This window comes from Schistocerca americana, chromosome 5 (assembly GCF_021461395.2).
Source record: "Schistocerca americana isolate TAMUIC-IGC-003095 chromosome 5, iqSchAmer2.1, whole genome shotgun sequence".
Taxonomy (NCBI): domain Eukaryota; kingdom Metazoa; phylum Arthropoda; class Insecta; order Orthoptera; family Acrididae; genus Schistocerca; species Schistocerca americana.
The window spans coordinates 584,497,565-584,522,834 of record NC_060123.1 but is presented as its reverse complement, the minus strand read 5'-3'; the positions used below and the strand labels follow the sequence as shown (position 1 = coordinate 584,522,834).

The 25,270-nt window shown below is 43.6% G+C and overlaps 1 protein-coding gene across 1 annotated transcript in view; it reads right to left on the bottom strand.

Moving 5' to 3' along the window:
• LOC124615500 (monocarboxylate transporter 12-like) overlaps positions 1-24,890 on the bottom strand; it is a 204,558-nt gene extending 179,668 nt beyond the window's left edge. The window contains exon 1 of the mRNA XM_047143450.1: positions 24,772-24,890. The gene's annotated coding sequence lies outside the window, so the exon portion shown is untranslated. The remainder of the gene's footprint in view (positions 1-24,771) is intronic.
• Between the last annotated feature and the right edge of the window lie 380 nt (positions 24,891-25,270).

Sequence of the window (25,270 nt, the reverse complement as noted above, 5' to 3'; positions counted from 1 at the left end):
TTTTCGCACTATTCCGATATCTCTACTAAATCGTTTTGCAGTTTGTTTTGATCTTCTGATGACTTTATTAGTCGATAAACGACAGCATTATCTGCAAACAACCGAGGACGGCTGCTTAGATTGTCTCCCAAATCGTTTATATAGATAGGAACAGCAAAGGGGCTATAGCACTACCTTGGGGAACGCCAGAAATCACTTTTGTTTTACTCGATGACTTTCCGTCAGTTACTACGAACTGTGACATCTCTGACAGGAAATCACGAATCCAGTCACATAACTGAAACGATATTCAATAAGCACGCAACTTCACTACAAGCCGCTTGTATCGTACAGTGTCAAAAGCCTACCGGAAATCCAGAAGTACGGAATCGATCTGAAATCCCTTGTCAATAGCACTCAACACTTCATGTGAATAAAGAGCTAGTTGTGTTTCACAGGAACGATGTTTCCTAAACTCATGTTGACTGTGTGTCAATAGACCGTTTTGTTCGAGGTAATTCATAATGTTCGAACACAATATATGTTCTAAAATCGTGCTGCATATCGACGCTAACGATATGGGCCTGTAATTTGGTGGCGTCTCCTTTGTGGAGACCTCTAGAAAATATGAACTAGTATTGTGTTAAAACCTTATTCAGTAGAATCCAGCACCTATCGTTCCCATGCTCGACGCAGTTGCTGCCATGATAAATATCCATCAACATGTAAATGTCACTAATCGTCCCTGGTTCAAGTTTCTAGGGTTGTCGTTTTTGCTCACTTCATGTGACGATGTTTGTGCCTGTGGATGATGTCTGACCCACGTAAGAAGTTCAATTTTAAACGTATGAGTGTTGGAATCGGCAGTGCGCTTGGTCGCGGAAATATTCGCCTATAGTAGTTTAGAAGAATCCCACCAAAACTGAAGTGGTTTGGGTGGACGGTAATTTGGACTCTGCACCTCCTTAACAGGAAACCGTTCCAGCCGATGCATCGCCTCGCTCGACTGCAATGGTAATTACAGCCTTCCTGACGGAGGATTATGCACTTCCTTCAGCATCTTTCTTAAATGAAGGACGCAAATTCCTCGTCATCGGTACGGAGATAAGATTGCTTCGCAGAGTAAAATTACGACTACGGTGAGTGATTTAAGGAAATTAACTTATTTGTGAAGTACCGATTTCATCTGCACAACGTATGTGCGCTGAAGCACACTTTGCAACTCGTCCATAAAATGTCTGGTTCTGTCGGCTCGTGGACGTGTCAATGTAAGGCAACCTTGAAGTGCTTTTAATTTAAGAACCACGTTGTGCAGACCACTAACAAACCAGCTATCTATGGAGAGTTTGGAGACACTTCATGCCTCACTAGCCGAGGTCAATAATGCATGCTTGTATGCTGTGACCCCATTCGGAGGTTGCCGGATCAAATCCTCGTGCTGGATGGAGTTTTCACCGCCACTGTTTGGTAGACAAGAGGACGTAAGTGGGTTGTGGAAGGTTCCTGATCACCAGAATTTCTGTCAGTGCCCTGGAATAAATTCATATAATCTCCGTGATGTCCCACAGAGTGAGGGCATGTGATACTGTTGAAGATTGTCACCTCCCCTCGAATTATCGGCTGGAATTTGCGTGTCGCGACACGTCTGTCGTTACCTCAGCACTGCAAACTGCTTTTCACTCCACGAAAATGAGAGATCAAAATACACTTTGCGTTGTTATTGATGATATTGTAGAAAGCAGTTAGTATGTTAAGGTAAGTAGTCGCACTTTACAGGACCATTCATAAAAGATTTAATTGTAATAAATTAAGAAACGGTCGGTCGCTGGGGCCTAGCGGTTCTAGGCGCTTCAGTCCGGAGCCGCGCTGCTGCTACGGTCGCAGGGTCGAATCCTGCATCGGGCATTGATGTGTGCGATGTCCTTCGGTTAGTTTGGTTTAAGTAGTTCTAAGTCTAGGGAACTGATGAACTCAGATGTAAAGTCCCATAGTGCTTAGAACCATTTGAACAATTTTGAAATTAAGAAACGACCGATAGTTTCAGTAATGCTCATGATTTACTGATGCTTCTGGCTCCACTTATATATTAAACATATTAAAGGTGCATTAAGGGGTCTAAGACTGCCCACTACTGTAGCGTAAGCATTAATTACAAAACACATCTAACATACCTGACAACCGATCCCCTCCTCTCGTTTTCTGTGGCAATCATATCACAGTCCTCTCCAAAGCTAGTACAGTTTTTACACATGGACTTCTTCGTGCAAGTTACTGATAACTGATCAGGTTTAGATTAAACATTCAACTGATGTTAGTAATACTCATTTCTGTGTGATGATCATATTCTGTATAAATGCAATTTAGCATTTCAGTGTATGTAACCTATCCTGTTACACACAGCATTATTGGCCTTACTCACATGCTGAAGGACTGACTGAGGAATCATGAGAGCTGTAGAAGGTGAGTGCAGACTGTGAAAAACTAAACAGTTTTCTTTATATTAGAGGAAAACGATGATACCTAGCATGAAGAGTGGAAAAATGTTTCGGTGCTTGGTAGACATAAGTAAAATGTTCAGTTACAGAACCCGAAATATTCCTTATCTATATGATAAAGAATAATTGAAGTAACAACTAAAGAAAAACGACTGAAATTGTTAACGAAATGTGATTTGTTTACAAAAATATTATTACTCGTTCTCCTGCCCTTAATTCATAAACAACGGGTTAAAATGCGTCCTGTAACAAAAAAAAGGTCCTATGCGTGCGACCTATCATTTTATCTTTGCTCAGGAATTTCCGAGTTTTCTTATGGGAATTGTACATCTCACGTCTACTCCTGCCTGCCTGTTAACAAAACGTACTGACGCAAATGAGATCTCGTTACAGGCCATTATAGAGCGGCAAACAATTTATATTGCAGTATAGGTAGTTTAGTTTGAGATTTAGTTTCTTGCTTGTGTTTAACTTCGTAGTTTTATTTTAATGCCTCGATGTTAATTTGGCATGTACTCATGTTCTGAAAGCTTTTGTTTGTGATGTAGCTATTATTACAGTCGTCTACGAAGAGAAAAGCTCAGCGGCTGCTCATTTTGTATTTCCAATATACCCAGTCGTTCAGAGCATATATGAAATTAAAAAAAGAAAAAAGAGAGAGAACTGCACAAATAGATCAATGAAACTGTTAAAAACAAGAGCAGACATTCATTCTTCTTCCAAAGGTGCTTCTACATCATAATTTGGTACAAAATTAGAGCAAACAGATGTATAGTGCTCTTTGCGCTACTCAACGCATATTCACATAGCTAAAGAAGAGATGTGATCCGAAAAAATCATATAGTGCAAGTTACACTCAGAAAATTTGACGTTGTCTGGTACTGTAACTTTGATAACACTCTTCTTGTTTTGTAACAATCTGGGTGAAACTGTTTCTATCTCACAGAGCATGAGCACCATTACACTTATACTGTATGCTACATTACTATGTTGTTGCAGCAGTGCCGGTAGTACACTGCAGTTAGAATGTACTACCGTTCATGTAAGTGGCGAGACACTACGTCAGTGTTACTAATACTTTAACTTCAAAACTGCAGACTAAAAAATAAATACGAAAACGAATGCTTGGACCATTGCAAGAAGGTAACATTTCATTTTGTTCTCTGATCAGTTAATGTGGATGAGAAACAAATCAAAGCATTTGGTGAAAAGCGATTGGGCTGGACCAAAAAAGTCGGCACTGTAGATTTCATCAGCTGGAAAGAAAGCGAAACGTTTCTTGTGATGTAAAATAATTTTACCTTGTAAAAGACAGAAAAAAGCTCAAATGAGTGAAAGAAAATTGGGATAAGAGCTGGAGTGTAAAAGAAGAAAAATGCCACCCTGATTTAGGTTTTCCCTGATTTCGCTAATTCGCTTCAGGCAAATGCCGGTGTGGTTCCTCTGAAAAGGCACGGTCGGTTTCCTTCCCCATCCTTCCGTAATCCGATGGGACCGATGACCTTGCTGTTTGGTCCCCTCTTCCAAATCAACCGATCAAACTGCACTGACCCGAAAGGAGACAAAGTCGAAAAATAAGGCTAGGTTTTCCCACACGGTCCGTGTAGCCACTCTGACGTAGGTGCGTGGCAATCTTCAATTTGTGCACATGAGTACGATTTTGGCCTTCTACAAAAGTTGCGGTCATCACGTCAGACATGTGAACGGAGTTTAAATTTCAGTGAACACTGCACTTACATCTCGTATCGCTCACTGAAACAAAGGATGTGGCATTGACTCACTGACAGTGACACTCGGTGTAATGAGGATGAGCTGCTCGTAGAGATAACATGTTGACTGGTGAGGCAGACTGTGAATCACAGGAAACCCTCATAGTCCTTGCACCATAATGTACCATGACGTGGGCTTTGCACTGGATGAGTGTACGTGCAGCATGTGGCGTTAGACTAGGAGTGGAGGTACACCAGTCCCCAGGCACACATGCGTAACTAATTCGGTTGACACCAGCACGTGTGTAAGTTGACCAAAACCCACTTTGAGACTTGAAATCTCTCTCGCTGTAGAGTGGGCTACAGCATACTTTCACTGTGGCGAAGCAGTCAAGGTTAAAGAAGAGTCTGTTCTACAAAAGTGTGCAGCTGAAATATTCTGTTATTTGATTACATCTCGAGTGACCTTGTGATTCTCACATTACTCCGTAACTGCATCTGTGACTAATAATAAGAGTGAATTAAGGATGAGATGTGTTCTTGACAATCACGATCCTAGAAGCCAAAATACACTAATCAAAAGTATACAGATATCACTACGTTATGCGGATTTGACCACTACGTATCACGAGCGGTGGACCCGCCAGTACAAAAGGCGTCGAGGTGACTTGCGTTGTCAGTAGAGAAGCAGAAACAGCGGAACTCGCGAGCTCGATGACTTCGAACGTGGACTAGCCATTGGATGTCACCTGAGTAGCACATCCATCAGGGATATGTCAACCCTTGTAAAGCTGCGTTAGTCGATGTTACAAGTTAAACTCTACTTGCCACCACGTGTATTGGTATCAGTGAAGTACGGGGGAGATGGTGGTTTACGGTATGGGGGTGTTTCTTGTGATCACGATGTGGTCCCTGCACTGCGCTTAAGAAAATGGTGAGTGCGGAACGATATGAACAAGTTTTGTAGTATTGTGTACTGCGTACAGTAGAGTAACGGTCCGAAAACGATGACTGTATCAGCATGACTGTGCACCCAGCTACAAAGGTGAGGAAATGATTTGTGGACAGTAACATTCCTGAAATGGACTGGCCTATCGAACCTGACCCTAATGGAACACCTTTCGGATGATTCGGAACATCGACTTCATTCCAGACCCCAGCGTACAATATTTCTATTCTGGTTTTGGCTCATGAGGGAGAATGGGCTGCCTTTCCTCTACAGACATTCAGACACATTACTGATAACGTCGTCAGCAGAGTTCAAGCTGTCATGAAGGCGAGCGGTGTACACGCCCCGTATTAATGTCCACTACTAGGTATCCGTATAGTTTTCATCACATAGTGTATTTTCTATATACACCTTGTGCTCCAATTGAGGGCTCAGAATATACCTATATATTATGGTGCAGACGTACTGGACAGGTTGAGAGCATACATCGAATAGGACGTTGGAAATCTGCAGAGACTGTAATACAACGTAAAGAACCATTTTCCTAGCCACTATCCCTACATTGGAAGATGAGAAAATGTAGCCGATATGCTACATTCTATCTTCCCAGATTCCTTCACCGCTGAAAATGCGAGGTGCGTAGTACATTCAATCGTCGCACAGATTGGAAAATGGAAAAGAAATAAGGGAACGCGGAATTTATTGGTTCAAGTCTCTAGACAAAATCCAGGCGGCTGATATGATAACCTGAACCAAGTATGCGGAATGTCTGGCCCCTCTTCATGCAACAATATGTCTTGTATGCACTTTCGCATGGTAGACTTAGGTACCGTTGGGCGAGATACACTGTACTGATATTTCCCTTATGTTTTGGTCTGGTGATGGAGGTATGCCAAAGCGCGGTATACTTGTATATGTGGATAAATGAGATGAGATCATGGTCGCCGAACTCTATAACGATTTTCTGTCTTCCATTATCAAAATCTGTCGTAAGTTAATGTAACAACGGGGCGTGGCACGATAATAGAGAACGGCGCATATAGTTTCAGTGTGTACGACGCGTCGTAGTGTAGATGAGGCGTAGAATACTGTAACGATCTATAGAACTTATTTTATGCTCCATATAATGGCGTTTTCTGTAGGGCCAATAGTGCCGCCACAAAAATCCACATAGATCATTTGGAAAGCAGCTATCTCCTTTCGTTTGTGCGACAGCGTTGTTGATGCGGTTGTGCTTTGACTTCCAGAAATCCTTCGACACTGTACCGCAGAGTCACCAATTATTCTACATGCGGAATATACGAACAGTTAGGCGACTGGATTGGGAACAGAACTCAGTACGTCGTTTATAACGGGGAAGCGAAATAATGTCCCATATACCTCGAGGTATTCTGATAGGACCGTTACTGACTGTTCACAAACGACCCTCCAGTAGTAATCGTGGAAGTTATATGAGTAGAAAATTACTACGTGGTGCAGAGAAACTACAGATAATCAGCGCATGGTGCAATGATTAATAATAACAGCCCCTCAATAAGCATAAGTGCGAAACAATACACGTAAATAGACTGGAACGTACGAAATAGGTTACTATGTGAACGACGATCAGTCACTGGAGTCCGTCAGAGCCTTTAAGTGTCGCCGGCCGCGGTGGCCGAGCCGTTTTAGGCTCTTCAGTCCGGAACCGCGCGACAGCTACGGTCGCAGGTTCGAGTCCTGCCTCGGACATGGATGTGTGTGATCTCCTTAGGTTAGTTAGGTTTAAGTAGTTCTAACTTCTAGGGGACTGATGACCTCAGATGCTGAGTCCCTTAGCGCTCAGAGCCATTTGAACCAATTATCTGTCCGATGCGATTTAAGGTGGACCGGCCATATAAATCCAGGTATAGAGAAGGCAAATGCTGTTGTTTATTAGACTGATGCGCATGTGACCGGAGTTCTATCAATTCTTCAGAATATTTTGACGGTCAGGGGTCAAGCTGAAAGGAGAACTGCACGCTTCGCTGCAGATTCAATTGGTCAACGAGAGTGAATTACAGATATTTTCAGTAAACTGCATTGTGAAACGATAAAAAGTGGTGTTGCGTATCGTGGCGGGGCATACTCACTAGTCCATTACGACTCAAATGTAGCGTAAGTCACGTTCAAATGTCGCGCAATTACAATTATCGTAAAACCAGAGAAATACGGGCCCATACTGAGTGATACCGACACATCCGGCTGGATACCAGCTTCTGGGACACGGGGAGGCGCGCGAGTACCGACTCGACGACGCTTGGCGTCCGTTATGGTGTTTTTAGTTGGATTCCCACATGTGACTAGGTGAATACGTTTTGGTAACGGCACCCTCCTCAATTATAGGTTTCACACTTGTGGCAACACTAGACGCAGACAGATGGGTTACGTTATTCCGTCCTGAGGGAAGGTGGTGACGTCACGGGCATCTGGCCACCCTCTTGTATCGACTGCTAAAGCCAAAAACAACGGGCCAGCAAGAAGAAGGAGAAGAATACAGAGAGATACCAAAAGTATACAATCCGCGAATGGTACGGTAATGTCTCTTGATACAGCATCTACCCTCCTCTGCACGCCGTATGGTGCTTAGCACAAACGTAGAGTTTCACCAATAGGTCACCGATTTCAAATACTTGCTCGTCATCGCGTGCACATTACAGCCAGTTTTGCCAATATTTATAACTTACAGTAAAACACGAACTTCATAAATCGTTAATACGCGCTTAGTGTTCACCAAAGGACGACAGCTGGCCATGACAGCACCGTTCCAAGAACACGGATATAATTCTCCGACGAGCCTTCTCTCCCGCCGCGCAGGAAAAGTACTGGTAATCATCCACCAGGGATTACATCAGTTTTCCCCGAGTCGCGTGCCGCGCAACTGAATTGGCAGCTGACTCACAGAGGCCCTGGTCTGAGCGTGGAGTTACGTTTCTCTTCCGTCACGATTTCAGCCTTGATAATGAGTACCATCTGTTACAGCAGAGGTTCAAAGTTATCTTGCTTGAACACTTAAAATACGCACGTAAAACACGTTGTGAGGGGAAATCATATTTTGTAAAGTGATGCAACACGGAGAAATATGCTGTGAAGTGTTTTCATTCTCATCTGGGAACACCATGTTGTAGTACTGAAGGACATGCTAATTTTGTTTGTATGTTAAATCCGGTCTGAGATGTAAAATTATTTTTGCGATATTTCAGTTTCCTATAAGTAGACAATCGAAATTTTACTGACCGTTACATTTCTTTTCATATGAGTTACATACCCTGCTGCAGCACAGAAAGGAAGGGAACCAGCGGAAAAATGCTGCTATCGAAGCACCACAAAATGAGAATATGTTCCTATTTATTAAAAAAAAACTGACTATAAAGTGGGGTACCAGATGTCCCATTCAATCTTCCGCAGCACCTTTAAAAATTTTCCCAAAAATTTCGGCTTTCGAACATATTCGCGCTTTTTTATGCTGACAGAGAAGGAGATAGTCTCAGTGAGAGAGAATCGGAAAAGTAATAAATATTTAAAGGTTGTGTCATAGAAAGAGGGAAGGAGATAATGGCAATGTGAAAGGAAGAGAATAACCAGTGGCAGTGGAACATAGTTGACCCAGCAAGAACAGTGCTAGGAAAAGAGTGAAGGAGACCGCGCCGGTGGGAGAAGAATACACAGGAGGAGGAAGTGGATGTGATTGAAAGCCAGTGAGAATGAAAGAGAGAGTCTATGACAATGACAACAAGGAAGAGGAAGATACTGACAATGAGAAGACACAGCAGCAATGGGAAGGAAGGAATGAGATAGTAGCAGAAAGGAATAGGGAGACCGTGGCAGTGAGAAAGAGAAAGGAAAAAGTAGGAAAGAACGAAAGAGACTGTGGCTCTTACACAGGAGACAGTGACAATTAGACACAAAGAGAAAATGACAGTGAGTTTACCTGAATGAGTGAATGAGAATGGGCAAGTAGAGTGGATGGAAATAAGCGAGTTACAGCGACGGACTCATGGGTGCGAGCGAGTAATAGTTAGGGGAGCTTGTGGGAATTAGAGGTGAGTTGCAAAAATAAAGCGCGTATATCTCCTCATACCAAAATTTTTGTGAAAATTTATGTAGGTTCTGTGGAAGGTAGAATGAGGTGGCTGGTACCCCACTTTTCGGTCGGAGTCTTTTAAATAAATAGGAAAGTACTCGTACTTTTTGAGTTCCGACAGGAGCGTTTTCCCGCTGGTTGTCAATACAAATTAACGTTATTTATAGCAGTAAAAGGCTAAAACGGTGGACGTCAAACTGCGGCCCCGGTTCTCAGTCGTTTTATATACTGAAACGCCAAAGAAACTGATATAGGCATGCGTATTCAAATACAGAGATATGTAAACAGGCAGAATGCGGTGGTGCGGTCGGTAACGCCTATAGAAGACAACAAGGGCCTGGCGCAGTTGTTAGACCGGTTAGTGCTGCTACAGTGGCAGGTTATCAAGACTTAAGTCAGTTCGAACGTGGTGTTATAGTCGACGCAGGAGAGATGGGACACAGCATCATCGAGGTAGCGATGAAGTGGGGATTTTCCAGTACGACCATTTCACGAATGTACCGTGAATATCAGGAACCCGATAAAACATCAAATCTCCGACATCGCTGCGGCCGGTAAAAGATCCTGCAAGTACGGGAGCAACGACGAATGAAGAGAATCATTCAACGGAACAGAAGTGCAACCTTGCGCAAATTGCTGCAGATTTCAGTGCTGGGCCATCAACAAGTGTCAGTCTGCGAACCATTCAACGAAACATCATCGAATGGGCTTTCGGTGCCGAAGACCCACTCGTATGCCCTTGATGACTGCACGACACAAAGCTTTGCGCCTCGCCTGGGCCCGTCAACACCGATATTGGACTGTTGATGACTGGAAACATGTTGCCTGGTCTCCTTTCAAATTGTATGGAGCGGATGGACGTGTAGCCGGCCGGAGTGGGCGAGCGGTTCTAGGCGCTTCAGCCTGGAGCCGCGTGACCGCTACGGTCGCAGGTTCGAATCCTGCCTCGGGCATGGATGTGTGTGATGTCCGTAGGTTAGTTAGGTTTAAGTAGTTCTACGTTCCAGGGGACTGATGACCTCAGAAGTTAAGTCCCATAGTGCTCAGAGCCATTTGAACCATTTTCATGGACGTGTACGCGTATGGAGGCAACTTCATGAATCCATGGACCCTGCATGTCAGCAGGGAACTGTTCAAGTTGGTGGAGGCTCTGTAATGGTATGGGGCGTGCGCAGTTGGAGTGATATGGGACCCCTGATACGTCTACATACAACTCTCGACAGGTGACACGTACCTAAGCATTCTGATCACCTGCATTCATTGATGTCCATTGTGCGTTCCGACGGAATTGGGCAATTCCAGCAGGACAAAGCGAACCCTCCCCCTCCCCCCCCAGACATGAAAATTATTCAGCATATCTGGGATGTCTTGCAATGTGGTGTTCAGACGAGAAGTCCACCGCCTCGTACTCTTGCGGCCTTGTGTACAGCCCTGCAGGATTCACGGTGCCCACTCCAGCACTAGTTCAGACATTAGTCGAGTCGAAGCCGCGCCGTGTTGTGTCACTTCTGCGTGCTCGCGGGGGCCTACGCGATATTAGGCAGGTGTACCAGTTTCTTTGGCTCTTCATTGTAATAATATGCTTCTAGCAACTGACAGACGAATCCAGAAACTTAAAGGAATGTCAGCAGCTTAATAAGCATTTTTATTGCTCAGTAACAAAAATACGAATACTTAAACCGACGGTATAAATTTAAGATGCGCTTGATTTTAATTAATATTGGTCAATTCGGCCGCGGGCTAAGTTAAGTTTGCTGCTTACGTCAGAGAGGGTTAACAGAAGTGAGATGTGAACATTATATTGTTTGTCTTCCAATGCTGACACCTCACGAGAGTGCGCAGCTACCATCAATCAGCTGCTGTGTGTAAACAACAAACGGAAGTAACATGAATTCGTGGATGCGCATTTTAGAGACGGTCATCTTCAGGTGTGACTCATGTTTGCAGCAATTAATATGTAGCCAAATTTAGGCTATTGTAATACAAAGCAACGAGTAAATGAAAAATGTCATTCAAAACATTAGCTTTGGTGTCTTATATTGCAGTTACTGTTAAACTGATATAACATACAAATTTAATGAAGTTACCACTTAAGATGCGCAGGGGAAGGTGTTATGAAGTTGCCAGGACAGTAAAAGTGGCCAGTGCTTATTTTTTGCCCTGGACAGTCCTGCTGCCTGCCTGGAGGTGGTCCAACTAGTTCTAATGTACATTGCCATTGTTGTCAGAGAGTTTTACAGAGGAAGCTTGTTCAAAATGGCTCTGAGCACTATGCGACTTAACTTCTGAGGTCATTAGTCGCCTAGAACTTAGAACTAATTAAACCTAACTAAGGACATCACACACATCCATGCCCGAGGCAGGATTCGAACCTGCGACCGTAGCGGTCGCTCGGTTCCAGACTGAAGCGCCTAGAACCGCACGGCCACTCCGGCCGGAGGAAGCTTGTTTCGTTACTTTTTAGTAAAAACGTTTTTGTTATTGAGTTGTCTGATGGAAAATACGTCATTTATATTATTCTTGTTACTTGTATGAAGAGTAATAACTTTTTATCATATTAATTAGGTCTCCAGCATATGCAAACAGATGTGCTATTGTACACCGTGTTTGTGTGATGTAAGAGGCATCTGTGAAAGATATGTATATGGACATGACCTTTTGAACAAAGTGTTTTATGTTTTCAAATATTTTAGCGATGACAAACGTTTATAACGTGCTGACTTTTATCCGCTTGACATCTTGTGCTAGAGTGTCAGCGTAAAATGGACATGTTTTAGAACATGTTAGAGACCTGAAGATGGCGGCAATGACTCTTGAAACCGGTAGTCTTAAATAAAGAAATTTTCTATGCGAGCTTGACTTTCGAATGGTTTTTAACAAATAAAACAGGTCGCCCTTCGGTACTCTGAAAATGAGAAAATTCAATTCTTGTAAAACTTGTCGACACTTTTCCGCGACGACACCTCCCACAAAATAATGGTTCAAATAGCTCTAAGCACAATGGGACTTAATAGCTGAGGTCATCAGTCCCCTAGACTTAGAACTACGTGAACCTAACTAACCTAAGGACATCACGCACATCTATGCGCGAGGCAGGATTCGAACCTGCCACGGTAGCAGCAGCGCGGTTCTGGAATGAAGCGTCTAGAACCACTCGGCCACAAAATAATGAAATAACGAATCTTTTATCGCATACTACGTTTGGCTGTTCATGCAGTAATGTTACAGCGTCCGGTATGATGTTTAGTTAATTATTTCTTTATTACTAACTCTATACGAAACACGTGTTGCAGACAGTATCCACATGTACCAGAGAATGTACCCGCAATATTATATCATCGTACAGTACATACTTCAAGAGACATGACGCCAGAAACACTGCGTGCTTAACGCCAAATATTTAACTCTTTAACTCATTTGTTAATTAATCAGACACTTGAAGGTGTTTTATGCAAGTGAGATCTATTCTTTATAGTATCACGCTGGAGGTTTACTGGTGCTATATTTGCAACCATTCTTCGTCAGTTTCTGTTTATCTTGTTGATTAGAATAACTATTATTCGTCCTTTTGTAACATAATTTCTTTAGTAATACTATATTTTTGTCTCGGTTTATTAACTTATCTCCTGTTTCAATAATACGGTTTCTGTGGCTTATGATCCATCATGAGATACAAAATACCAACGGCCTTGCGGCAGTGGTAACACCGGTTCCCATCATATCACCGAAGTTAAGCGATGTCGGGCGGGGGTAGCACTTGGGTGGGCCACCATCCGGTCTGCCGAGCGATGTTGGCAAGTGGAGTGCGTTCAGCCCTTGTGAGGCAGCGGAGCTACTTGTTTGAGAAGTAGTGGCTCCGGTCTCGTAAAATGACTGGGAGACTGGTGTGCTGACGACATGGCCCTCTATATCCCCATCCAGTGTCGCTGGTGCCCTGAGGATGACATGGCGGCCGGTCGGTACCCTTGACCCTTCATGGCCTGTTCGGGAGGAGTTTAGTTTAGTTTATGAGACATAAAATACTTTGCTACGAGTAGTTCGTCATCGTGAACTGCAGTATCATAAGCAGCAGGCTCACAGTAAACACAATTAATTTTATTAAAAAGCACTATATGTATTAAAATCTCCAACAGTACTGACTTAACATCTCCATATCCTTTCACCAATTACTAGCATATCATCCGCTGACTACAACCAAATACGCCTAGTACGAATACATACTGACTTCATTGGCGACTCCATGGAGTGCTGTGTGCACAACGACCATATATGTTAAATTAAAAGGAAGCGGCTTCAGTTATTGTGATCGCTTCTCAGTTCTGGTTATTGATAACTTGATACCAGTGTCTGAGTTTAATTTGTATAGCACTGAAGATGATCACATGGTGATCACCATGTGATCGAAAAATCGATTCTGCTGTCAATAAAACATTCAATATTACGGACGACGCTGACTTTCCTTTTAATATAACATACTGACTTGTTCACTGTAACAGATGAAGAACCGGAATAACTGATAAAATCCTCAATGAAAATAAGTGGGTACTGTCCAATACCTTTCAAAATTAATTTAAAGTTCATCTGAATGATAAACAAGAATGTTATCGACTTCTTTTGCGAAAGACAAATGAAATTTGTTCTTATCTAGAAGACAAACAAGTCAATGAAATTCATCCTACCACACGAGATAAACAAGTTAGTTTTTTAATACAGTCATTATACGGACACATGCTTACACTTGATTTGTATCCGTTGGAGGATAGTCTTTCTTGAACGTTCCACGTGTGTAATGTAAGTCAGTTATCTGGTGCGTGTTCCAGCTAATCGTGACAGGATCCCATTTCATGAGCAGAAGTACAAGATGGCTGTGTACCACCGCACGAGTGGCTATACACGTGATGCTGCGCAGCTGAACCAAAAATACATCTCACAGTATTACGTGCGTGATTTACGCATCTTTTCTGCAGCTCTCACCTACCTCGGGAGGGTTTTGGCGATGGTCGTTGCACGAACTGCCAATGCAGTGCTTTCATCTTCGTTACAGAAGTTGAAAGATTTATGAGGAAATGGCGTAGCTAATTTTCACAGCAAACACTTTCGTATCTATGAAAATCTTCATTGTACACTTCAGGATAATGAGCAGCAATAGTTTAAGATGAATGTACTTGCGGAATGATAAGCGGCTGTCCCGAAGATCAGGTCCATAAGCTCTCCTGACACGTATTTCAGGCTATGTCTACAAGGAATGCTCTTGTAGACTTGGTACTGAATGTTTACTTTCAAATAAGAGCAAGCGTGTTGTTTCTGCTTGTTAATATACAAGAACACTTTAGCCACATTGTTCGAGATGCCCTGTATTATACATCGAAGTGCCAAAGAAACTGATATATCTGCCTGATATCGTGTAGGGTCCCCGCGAGCTCGCAGAAGTGCCGTGAAATGAACTCGACTAATGTCTGAAGTAGTGCTGGAGGGAACTGACACCATGAATCCTGCAGGGCTATCCATAAATCCGTATGAGTACGAAAGCGTGAAGATCTCTTCTGGACAGCACGTTGCAAGGTATCCCAGATAAGCTTAATACTGTTCATGTCTGAGAAGTGTTTAAACTCAGAGGAATGTTCCTGGAGCTACTCTCTAGCAATTCTGTAATTGAGGGGTGTCGCATTGTCCTGCTGGAATTTCCCAAGTCCGTCGGAATGCACAATGAGCATGAAAGGACGCAGATGATCACACAGGATGCTTACGTACTTGTCACCTGCCAGAGTCGTATCTAGGCGTTTTAGGAGTCTCATATCACTCGAACTGCACACGCCCCATACCATTACAGAGCCTCCACCAGCTTGAACAGTTCCCTGCTGACATGCAGAGTACATGAATTCATGAGGTTCTTTCCATGCCTGTACATTTCCATGCGCCCGATACAATTTGAAACTCGTCTGACCAGGCAACATGTTTCCGGTCATCAACAGTCCAATGTCGGTGTTGACGGATCCAGGCGAGACGTAAAGCATTGTGTTTTCCTTGAATGGTTCGCACGCTGAGACTTGTTGATGGCCGAGCATTTTCATCTGCTGCAATTTGCGGAAGAGTTGCACTTCTGTCACGTTGAACGATTCTCTTCGGTCGTCGTTGGTCCCTTTCTTGCAGGATCTTTTTCCGGCCGCCGCGATGTCGGAGATTTGATGTTTTACCGGATTCCTGATATTCACAGTACACTCATGAAATGGAAGTAGGGGAAAATCCCCACTTCATCGCTACCTTGGAGATGCTGTGTCCCATCGCTCGTGCGCCGACTATAACACCACATTCAAACACACGTAACTCCTGATAACCTGCTATTGTAAAACAACAACTGCGCCAGACACTTGTTGCCTTACATGGGCGTTACCGACCGCAACACAATCTTCTGCCTGTTCACAAAATCTCTGTATCTGAATAGGCGTGCCTATACCAATTTCTTTGGCGCTTCAGTGTAAAATACAAATAATTTAGACCGCATATGTCGACGGTTTTTAAATGAACTAACATTACATTTGATCACTGTTATTGTAATGATTCTATTTTCACAAATATTACGTTGAAGAAACAAAAAGAAATTTGGATTGGAGTCATATTGGTCCCAATGGTACTCAGTGCAAAAACCATAAATAAATTTTAAGTGTCGCAGATTTAAAAATGAACGAAACATGATTGCATACAGTGGACTCAGGCGATGAAAGTCATATATTTTGAAAACGATAGTTTTGAAAACAAGGGAGACAGACCTATACATTTCCAGTGTGATTATGCGGTCATGTTGAACCGAGTGGTATTAGGGGATTAAGCCTGAACACCTGGCTACTGTCTGCTTACGTCAGTGCTACTTAGCATACATGGGCAGAGCTTCTGAACAAGGTTGACACTGTTATTACACTGCCTTCGATTCACTGTATTTGTGGTTGGTTACACCTGGTTCTGAGCCTCCTGGCTGACACTATTTCGTGCATTATTTACAATAGTATTTGGCTTTATCTGTAATATAAACGTGTTTCCATTTTGTACCTGTGGAGTTTCTGAACATGACGAATTAAGTCTGCAATTACATCTACGTGAATACTCTGCTATTCATTAATGCCTGGCAGAGAGTTCATCAAACAAGTTTCACACTGAATTGGCAGAGGTCCCGAGTTAGAGTCTCAGTCCTTCACACAGTTTTGATCTGCCAGGAAGTTGCATATTAGCGCACACTTCGCTGCAGAGTGAAAATCTCATTCTGGAAACTTTCACACTATTTCTCTACCGACCCATTCCCGTACGGCGCGCGTAAAAAACGAACACTTAAATCTTTCCATGAGAGCTGGGATTTCTCTTATTGTATTACAATTCTAATCTCTCTCTATGTAGGTAAGCGTTAAGAGAATATTTACACGCCCTGAAAGTTGGTTCAAAAAATGGTTCAAATGGCTCTGAGCACTATGGGACTTAACAGCGGAGGTCATCAGTCCCCTAGAACTTAGAACTACTTAAACCTAACTTACCTAAGGACATCACACACATCCATGCCCGAGGCAGGATTCGAACCTGCGACCGTAGCGGTCGCGCGGTTCCGAACTGAAGCGCCTAGAACCGCTCGGCCACTCCGGCCGACTGACAGTTGGTGACTGAAAATCCCTGAAAAGATCTCGCGGCAACGAAAAACGGCCTTGTTTTAATGAATGGCATCAGAAATCGCGTATCATATCTGTGACACTCTCTGTCGTGTTACGCAGTGGTACAAAACGAGCTGCCCTTGTCTGAGCTTTTCCTATGCCGTCCGTCAATACTATCTGGTAAGTGTCCCATAACGCGATACTCTTGCGGTGAACGGACAGGCGTAGTGTATCTAACATAGATATTCTGCCAATAAAACGCAGTCTTTTGTTCCCTTTAGCTTAGTTGCTCTATGGATTGTCTGGTCTAGCCTCTAGGTAGTATTCAGTTCTAGTATTTTGCCGTAAGTGATGTTGGCTTCTCACTCACAAGGTTTTCTTCTGTTCATTGCGTATTTATCAAACAATCGTTTAATTACTGTTATGTGAATTACATTCAGTGACTTTCACTCATAGATTGTGTACTATTCATTGTGGAGCCGTTAACAATGCTTTTAATTGCAATTACGTGAGTCACAGGTCTTGACTTTTCACTCCAAATAAGCAGTATAGCAGAGGAGTTAGAAAATACAACTATGGTGCGATTCAGCAACTCGACTGCAAGGTAAAACAGCTTCCGTAAATTTAATGCTAGAAAATTACTGGTTCACCGTTATCCTCTTACACTTTCAGAATAAATCATGATCTTTCACAATAATGAGCAGAAATAGCTAATCAGGACAGGGCTCAAACCTACACTCACTTTGTGCTGAGGCGACACAGTCTACAGTACACGACAGAGCGTTTGTTAGTAGATGCTGAAGACACGGCCATTTTATATGGAAGGTTGCATTTTCTGCATCTCCAATATCGACCTAAATGCATTACTCACAAATGTCGAACACGTCATTCTCTGTTCTAGCAGTAAGAAATAACATAACATGAAATATTCCTCAAGCTCTGAAAACTATCGTCACCACACACTGACATCTTCCCGAACTTGGCAGGGTGGCAGCACCACCTAACATGGAAAGCCAGAATTATAAAATTTTGTAAAACAATGCCAGGGTTTCCTAACAATGTGTCACATTGTTGACAGGAGGACTATCTTGACTATGTCTCGACAAGTGGGCAGTAGCCAGACATAAAGTACACTAATGACCATTAAAATTGCTACACAAGAAGAAATGCAGATGATAAACGGGTATTCATTGGACAAATATATTATACTATAACTGACATGTGATTACATTTTCACGCAATTTGGGTGCATAGATCCACTTCTGGCCGTAATAACGGCCTTGATACGCCTGGGCATTGAGTCAAACACAGCTTGGATGGTGTGTACAGGTACAGCTGCCCATGCAGCTCCAACACGATACCACAGTTCATCAAGAGTAGTGACTGGCCTATTGTGACGAGCCAGTTGCTCGGCCACCATTCACCAGACGTTTTCAGTTGGTGAGAGATCTGGAGAATGTGCTGGCCAGGGCAGCAGTCGAACATATTCTGTATCCAGAAAGGCCTGTACAGGGCCTGCAACATGCGGTCATGCACTATCCTGCTGAAATTTAGGGTTTCGCAGGGTTCGTATGAAGGGTAGAGCCACGGGTCGTAACACATCTGAAATGTAACGCCGACTGTTCAAAATGCCGTCAATGCGAACAAGAGGTGACCGAGACGTGTAACCAATGGCACCCCATACCATCACGCTGGGTGATACGCCAGCATGGCGATGACGAATGCACGAGTCCAATGTGCGTTCACCACGATGTCGCCAAACACGGATGCGACCATCATGATGCTGTAAACAGAACCTGGATTCATCCGAAAACATGACGTTTTGTCATTCGTGCACACAGGTTCGTCATTGAGTACACCATCGCAGGCTCTCCCCTCTGTAACACAGCGTCAAGGGTAAGCACAGCCATGGTCTCCGAGCTGATAGTCCATGCTGCTGCAAACGTCGTCCAACTGTTCGTGCAGATAGTTGTTGTCTTGCAAACGTCCCTATCTGTTGACTCAGGGATCGAGACGTGGCTGCACGATCCGTTACAGCCATGCGGATAAGATGCCTGTCATCTCGACTGCTAGTGATACGAGGCCGTTGGGATCCAGCACGGCGTTCCATATTACCCTCCTGAACCCACAGATTCCATATTTTGCTAACAGTCCTTCGATCTCGACCAACGCGAGCAGCAATGTCGCGATACGATAAACCGCAATCGCGATAGGCTACAATCCGACCTTTATCAAAGTCTGAAACGTGATGGTACGCATTTTTCCTCCTTACACGAGGCATCACAACAACGTTTCACCAGGCAACGCCGGTCAACTGCTGTTTGTGTATGAGAAATCGGTTGGAAATTTTCCTCATATCAGCACGTTGTAGGTTTCGCCACCGGCGCCAACCTTGTGTGAATGCTCTGAAAAGCTAATCATTTGCATATCACAGCGTCTTCTTCCTGTCGGCTAAATTTCGCGTCTGTAGCACGTCATCTTCGTGGTGTAGCAATTTTAATGGCCAGTAGTGTACTTGAATAATGATAATATAATGATAATATTGAAACCACAGCTGTATTCAATAAACGACGTTGGAATACAATACAGCTTTTGGTTTCAATATTATCATTATTCAAGTATCTTCATTATATCCTGGAATGTTAAAGTGTGGGTCCAACCAGCCAAATTTTCCATGGTTTAAGGTTTACCACAAGCATTCAGACGAATGCCGTGCTGAGTTGTACTCAACAGCCCTACTTACAACGTGCAGCAATAAAACACCTTTGTTAAACATTATCTACGTCACTAAATCTTGTGAAGCCCGCCCGGCTAGTCGCGCGGTCTAACGCGCTGCTTCCCGAACGGGAAGGCGTGCCGGTCCCAGGCACGAATCTGCCCGGCCGATTAGTGTCGAGGTCCGGTGTGCCGGCAAGCCTGTGGATGGTTTTTAAGGCGGTTTTCCATCTATCTCGGCGAATGCGGGTTGGTTCCCCTTATCCCGCCTAGTTACACTATGTCGGCGATTGCTGCTCAAACACTGTCTCCACGCACATGTACTCCATAATTACTCTACCACACAAACATTTGAGGTTACACTCGTCTGGCAAGAGACGTTCCTGGGGGGCGGGGGGTCCAGGTGACTACCCACTGTGGGGGCCGAACTGCACAATAACCCTGGGTTCATTGTGGGGCGGCGGTGGGGTGGGTGGACTGCTGTGGCCTGTTGTTGTGATTGTAAACCACTGAGGCCTATGGCAAGGCGAAGCCTCTCCGTCGTTGCTAGGTCCCCAGTTTAATACACAATACACACACAAATGTTAAGAGGTAGACGACATGGAAATGATGTAACAAATCCATTAATACAAAGATCTGACACCTACCCAAATGCTTTCTTCGTGGGCAGACGTTCATACAAATGCTACGGATCCTGCCTCAACGACGCGACGATTAACACCTTCAAAGGTCCAAAGACTCGTCTGCCTTTAGTCTGCAGACGCGTTTTGGTTAAAAGACATACTTACTATTCTAGGTATCAGAGTAATCTACATCCAATAAATATAGAGTCTCTAATCATCAGTATTTTGGAATACAGTGAATTCTAGTACTTTCAACATTGCAGCCCAGTCAGCAATCGTGATAACCTAACATATACGAAACTATCAGCCTCGACTGCGGTAATGAAACCAACCATTACCTAGGTTTCAGCCCAAGTAATTGAGCCTTCTTCAGAAGTTATACCTGATCCTACAATATGTTTACGAGGGCATGGTCTAGAAATAAAACTAAAACAATCTGAATAGGCGTAGTCACATTTTAAAAATGCGGTACATAGGTACTAAGTCACCACCAAGACTTATATATATATATATATATATATATATATATATATATATATATATATATAAATAGACAGTTTACAAAACAATCGAGAACATCGAATTTTCAACATCAGCTGCAGACAAGAAGAAGAATACTGTGAAGAATACTGCTGCTACTGCACTTGTCGATGGACCATGTGTTTTCTGTGGTTGTAGACTTAATTTTAGCATTGACATTAACGATACTTTTACCCATGGTAATGGTTGGCTGACTGTAGCCTTTGTACGAGGTGGTACCGGAGTTCCGTCTGTATATATATTTATGCAGTTTTCAAATTATACTGACTTTTTGACCACCCTGTATATATATATATATATATATATATATATATATATATATATATATATATACTTTTTGACCACCCTGTATATATATATATATATATATATATATATATATATATATATATATATATATATACAGGGTGGTCAAAAAGTCAGTATAAATTTGAAAACTGCATAAATCACGGAATAGTGTAGATAGAGAGGTACAAATTGACACACATGCTTGGAATGACATGGGGTTTTATTAGAACCAAAAAAATACAAAAGTTCAAAAAATGTCCGACATATGGCGCTTCATCTGATCAGAATAGCAATAATTAGCATAACAAAGTAAGACAAAGTAAAGATGACGTTCTTTACAGGAAATGCTCAATATGTCCACCATCATTCCTCAACAATAGCTGTAGTCGAGGAATAATGTTGTGAACAGCACTGTAAAGCATGTCCGGAGTTATGGTGAGGCATTGGCGTCGGATGTTGTCTTTCAGCATCACTAGAGATATCGGTCGATCACGATACACTTGCGACTTCAGGTAACCCCAAAGCCAATAATCGCACGGACTGAAGTCTGGGGACCTGGGAGGCCAAGCGTGAGGAAAGTGGCGGCTGAGCACACGATCATCACCAAACGACGCGCGCAAGAGATCTTTCACGCGCCTAGCAATACTTGTTTTTTGTTCTAATAAAACCCCATGTAATTCCAAGCATGTGTGTCATTTTTTACCTCAGTTTTTACCTCTATATCTAGATTATTCCGTGGTTTATTAAATTTTCAAATTTATACTGACTTTTTGATCACCATAAGTCTTGGTCGTGACTTAGTACCTATGTACCGCATTTTTAAAATGTGACTACGCCTATTCAGGCTGTTTTAGTTTTATTCCCCTCGTAGACATATTATAGGATCAGGTATGTCTTCTGAAGAAGGCTCAATTACTTGGGCTGAAACCTAGGTAATGGTTGGTTTCATTACCGCAATCGAGGCTGATAGTTTCTTATATATACTAAATTCTGTCTGTCTGATGTGCAAATTAGCTTTTTGGTGTGACACATATCAACCTCATTGACAGGCTTACACAGAAAATGGCAATTCCTGTGGAGGCCCATGCTTGCAGCTAGACTAATAGGTGACTGGGAGAAGTTTCGGCTGCATGGCGGAGTTTCAGCGTCATGGCCGCTGGAATCGAATCACTGCAAACACGCTGACGAAAATGCATTGACCTAAAAGGAGTCATCGTTTAAAATTAACTGAATCTTTGACTGGAAATTCGAGATCGTTTCGATTTACCACACGGGCCATGAAAGGGCGTTTAAAAATGTGTCATGTATCCCTACAGGAGGTAGTATTGGTCAAAAGATACTAATGGTATGTCCGGAAACCAATACCTGTTGAGGTGTGGGCCACACTGTTGTATCATTCCCATCTGTCTGTTACGTAGAAGTAGACACTACAGGCATTGCTGCATACCAGACACGTACACAGCACTTCTTTGCAGTGAATAACATACCTTTTTAAATACTTTTGGATCCAGCCGGATCACTCCTATACCGTCTGTGCATTGTCGATGAGTTGTGCATACACGAATGCCTTTCCATATCCCCGTAGCAAGAAATACAAAGGATTCAAGTGCAGTGTACGAGCAAGCCATGCTTTCGGATCACCTCGACCAATCCATCGCCCACGAAATGTTGTAGCGAGGACTGTCGCACGGTGCGTCCCCCGTGGATCAGAAACCACAGACGTTGTCCAGCTGTAAGGGTAACGTTCTCCAATAGCGCTGGTAATTTATCGTGCAGAAAGTGGTGATACACAGGATGCGTCTGTCTGTTTGGTAAAGTGTGTGAGCCTCTAACCAACAACTCCTCCCATACGTTGTTACTGAAGGGATGCTGATGCCTCACCACCATAACTGCATGAGGATTTGCATCTGGCCACACCTGCTTATTGTGGTAATTTACTACACCACCTCTGGTGATTCCTTTCTCGCCTGTAAACAAAATGGTAGCTGGGGATTGTAGATCTTCACGGCAGAGATATCAATGGATATTGGTTTCTGGACATATCATTATAGCAACTTTCCTTCTACGATTATCCAACACTAGCGCTTGTAGGAATATGTGATACTTGTTTTAAGCACCCTATATGATCAGTGAGAATAGTGAAGTGTCCACTGATGATACTACACCGATAGTGAAACATGTTTGTGATTTGGACTCAAACTAAATTGTGAACATTGCTTAGACCTGTCTCCCGATTCCGTCACAGAATAAAAGTCTCGCGGTAATTTAAGACGACTCTAAATGTTAACTGAAACTGTAAAGATTGTCTTTAAAGGCATATCATATGGAGGAAACACTACAAGAACTAAATGAAATGTATTCGCAGTGGCGAATATAGACAATCATCAGCTGTATAACGGAATGACGACAATAAAAATCTATGCCGAACCGGGACTCTAAAACGGATTTCCCACTTATCGCTAGCAGTCACCTTGCCGTTAGGCTATGCACGCACTATTTGCTGCCAGACCTAAACTTCCGTACGTCGTCAATTATGTGTCCACAACCTTTATGTATATTCCCAAACAGGGGAGCCACTTTACTTAAAAGTCGCTTAACCGTTGTCGACGGACACGTACGATATTGTAGTGCCTGTGTTATTCCGAATTGCAATGCAATGTTCCTTTGGGTATGCGTGCAAAGAAACATTGCATCGTGATTCGGAATAACATAGGCACTACAATATCGTAATCTGTTGATTAGATGAAATGTTGAAAAAAATCAGCTGTCATCGGATACTGTCTCTCCTATGAACGTGAAGTGAAATGCCGGCCGGGCTGGCCGAGCGGTTCTAGGCGCTACAGGTTCGAATCCTGCCTCGGGCATTGATGTGTGTGATGTCCTTAGTTAGGTTTAAGCAGTTCGAAGTTCTAGGGGACTGATGACCTCAGAAGTTAAGTCCCGTAGTGCTCAGAGCCATTTGAACCATTTGAAATGAAATACTAAGATACCAGTTTCGAGGTACAGGCGACTAACTTCTTGGACAATGCAACCAACGATGGAATGGAAATTTAATTAACAAGGACAGATGCTTTAGCTTAAACAAAGCTCGGAATCCGTTGCTCAGTTAGCTTCCGTCACTTCAGAAAAATGTTGATCCTATCTCCATGCTCATAGATACATTCCTCTTCAGACTTTTTTGCTGAAGCGTATTGTCTTTTGTAATTTTCTGTACTTGCAACAACTTTTTTACGGTCTGGCGCAGCCTTATGTTTTGTCTCAAATTTCTGTGAGACTGGTATAAACAGGAAGGCTTGCACAGCCATTGACGATCTGAATAAATTCCTTTTAAGGATTAGGTCGCAACATTTTGAAACTAAAAGCACTATTAAAACTTTGGAGCGGTTCTCTCCAGGGTGACTTAAGGCAGTTTTATTTCTTGATGGCTTCGGAAAACAATCGCCTGACCCGCGCACAACCTGTCGCGCTCAAAGTCTGGTTGGTTACCGAATATCGTGGAAAGAAAATAGCAAATGGGCTGCAAACCGAAATATTTCGCCAAGAAAGGCTAAGAGATCAAAGTATACTTTGATGTAACGCAGACGGCGCTGGCGCACTTAATCACGCTGATCCACGTTATGTGCACGCGCGGAGCTCGTTGATCCCAACGGCGGCCGCAGGGTGTCTGGAGTCCCGTCGCGGCGGCTTAGCGCGTGGATTACGGGCGCAGCTGCGCTGACCCGCACAAAGGCCGGCTCACCCACCTGTTGCTCGCTACTGTGCGTGCGTCGACCTGCGGAGTCGGGTTCCACTCGCGTTCGGCTGCGCTCGGTTCCGTTCGCGGACGGCGTCCAGTCGGTAACTGGCTGGCGGCGGCGGCGCGCGCGCTACCAGTATGCAAGCCGCTGCGGCCTGTGCCAGACCCCCCCCACCACAGCGCACAGTGATTGCCTGCGTCACGCCAGCTGCGGACCCTGCCGGTGCCGATAGCGCGCAAGGCTTTCCGCGGATTGCGTCATCGCCGAGTACACCGGCTTCCAGGCACTTGGAAGGCGTCCCTGCCTCAATCTACGTCGCTGCACGGCCGCCTGCCAAAACAGCTGAGCGCCACGTTGTCCCTCAGCTGTGGAGGCGTGGAATGCCTTCCTGTTTTCCCGTCACTGTTGACAGCGTACGTGGCTACTCAGGCGGAAGCGACTAGTGTTTTTCACAGACCACTTCCGCGATAGGATGTGAAGGTTTATAAATCCCTGCTGGCGTGTA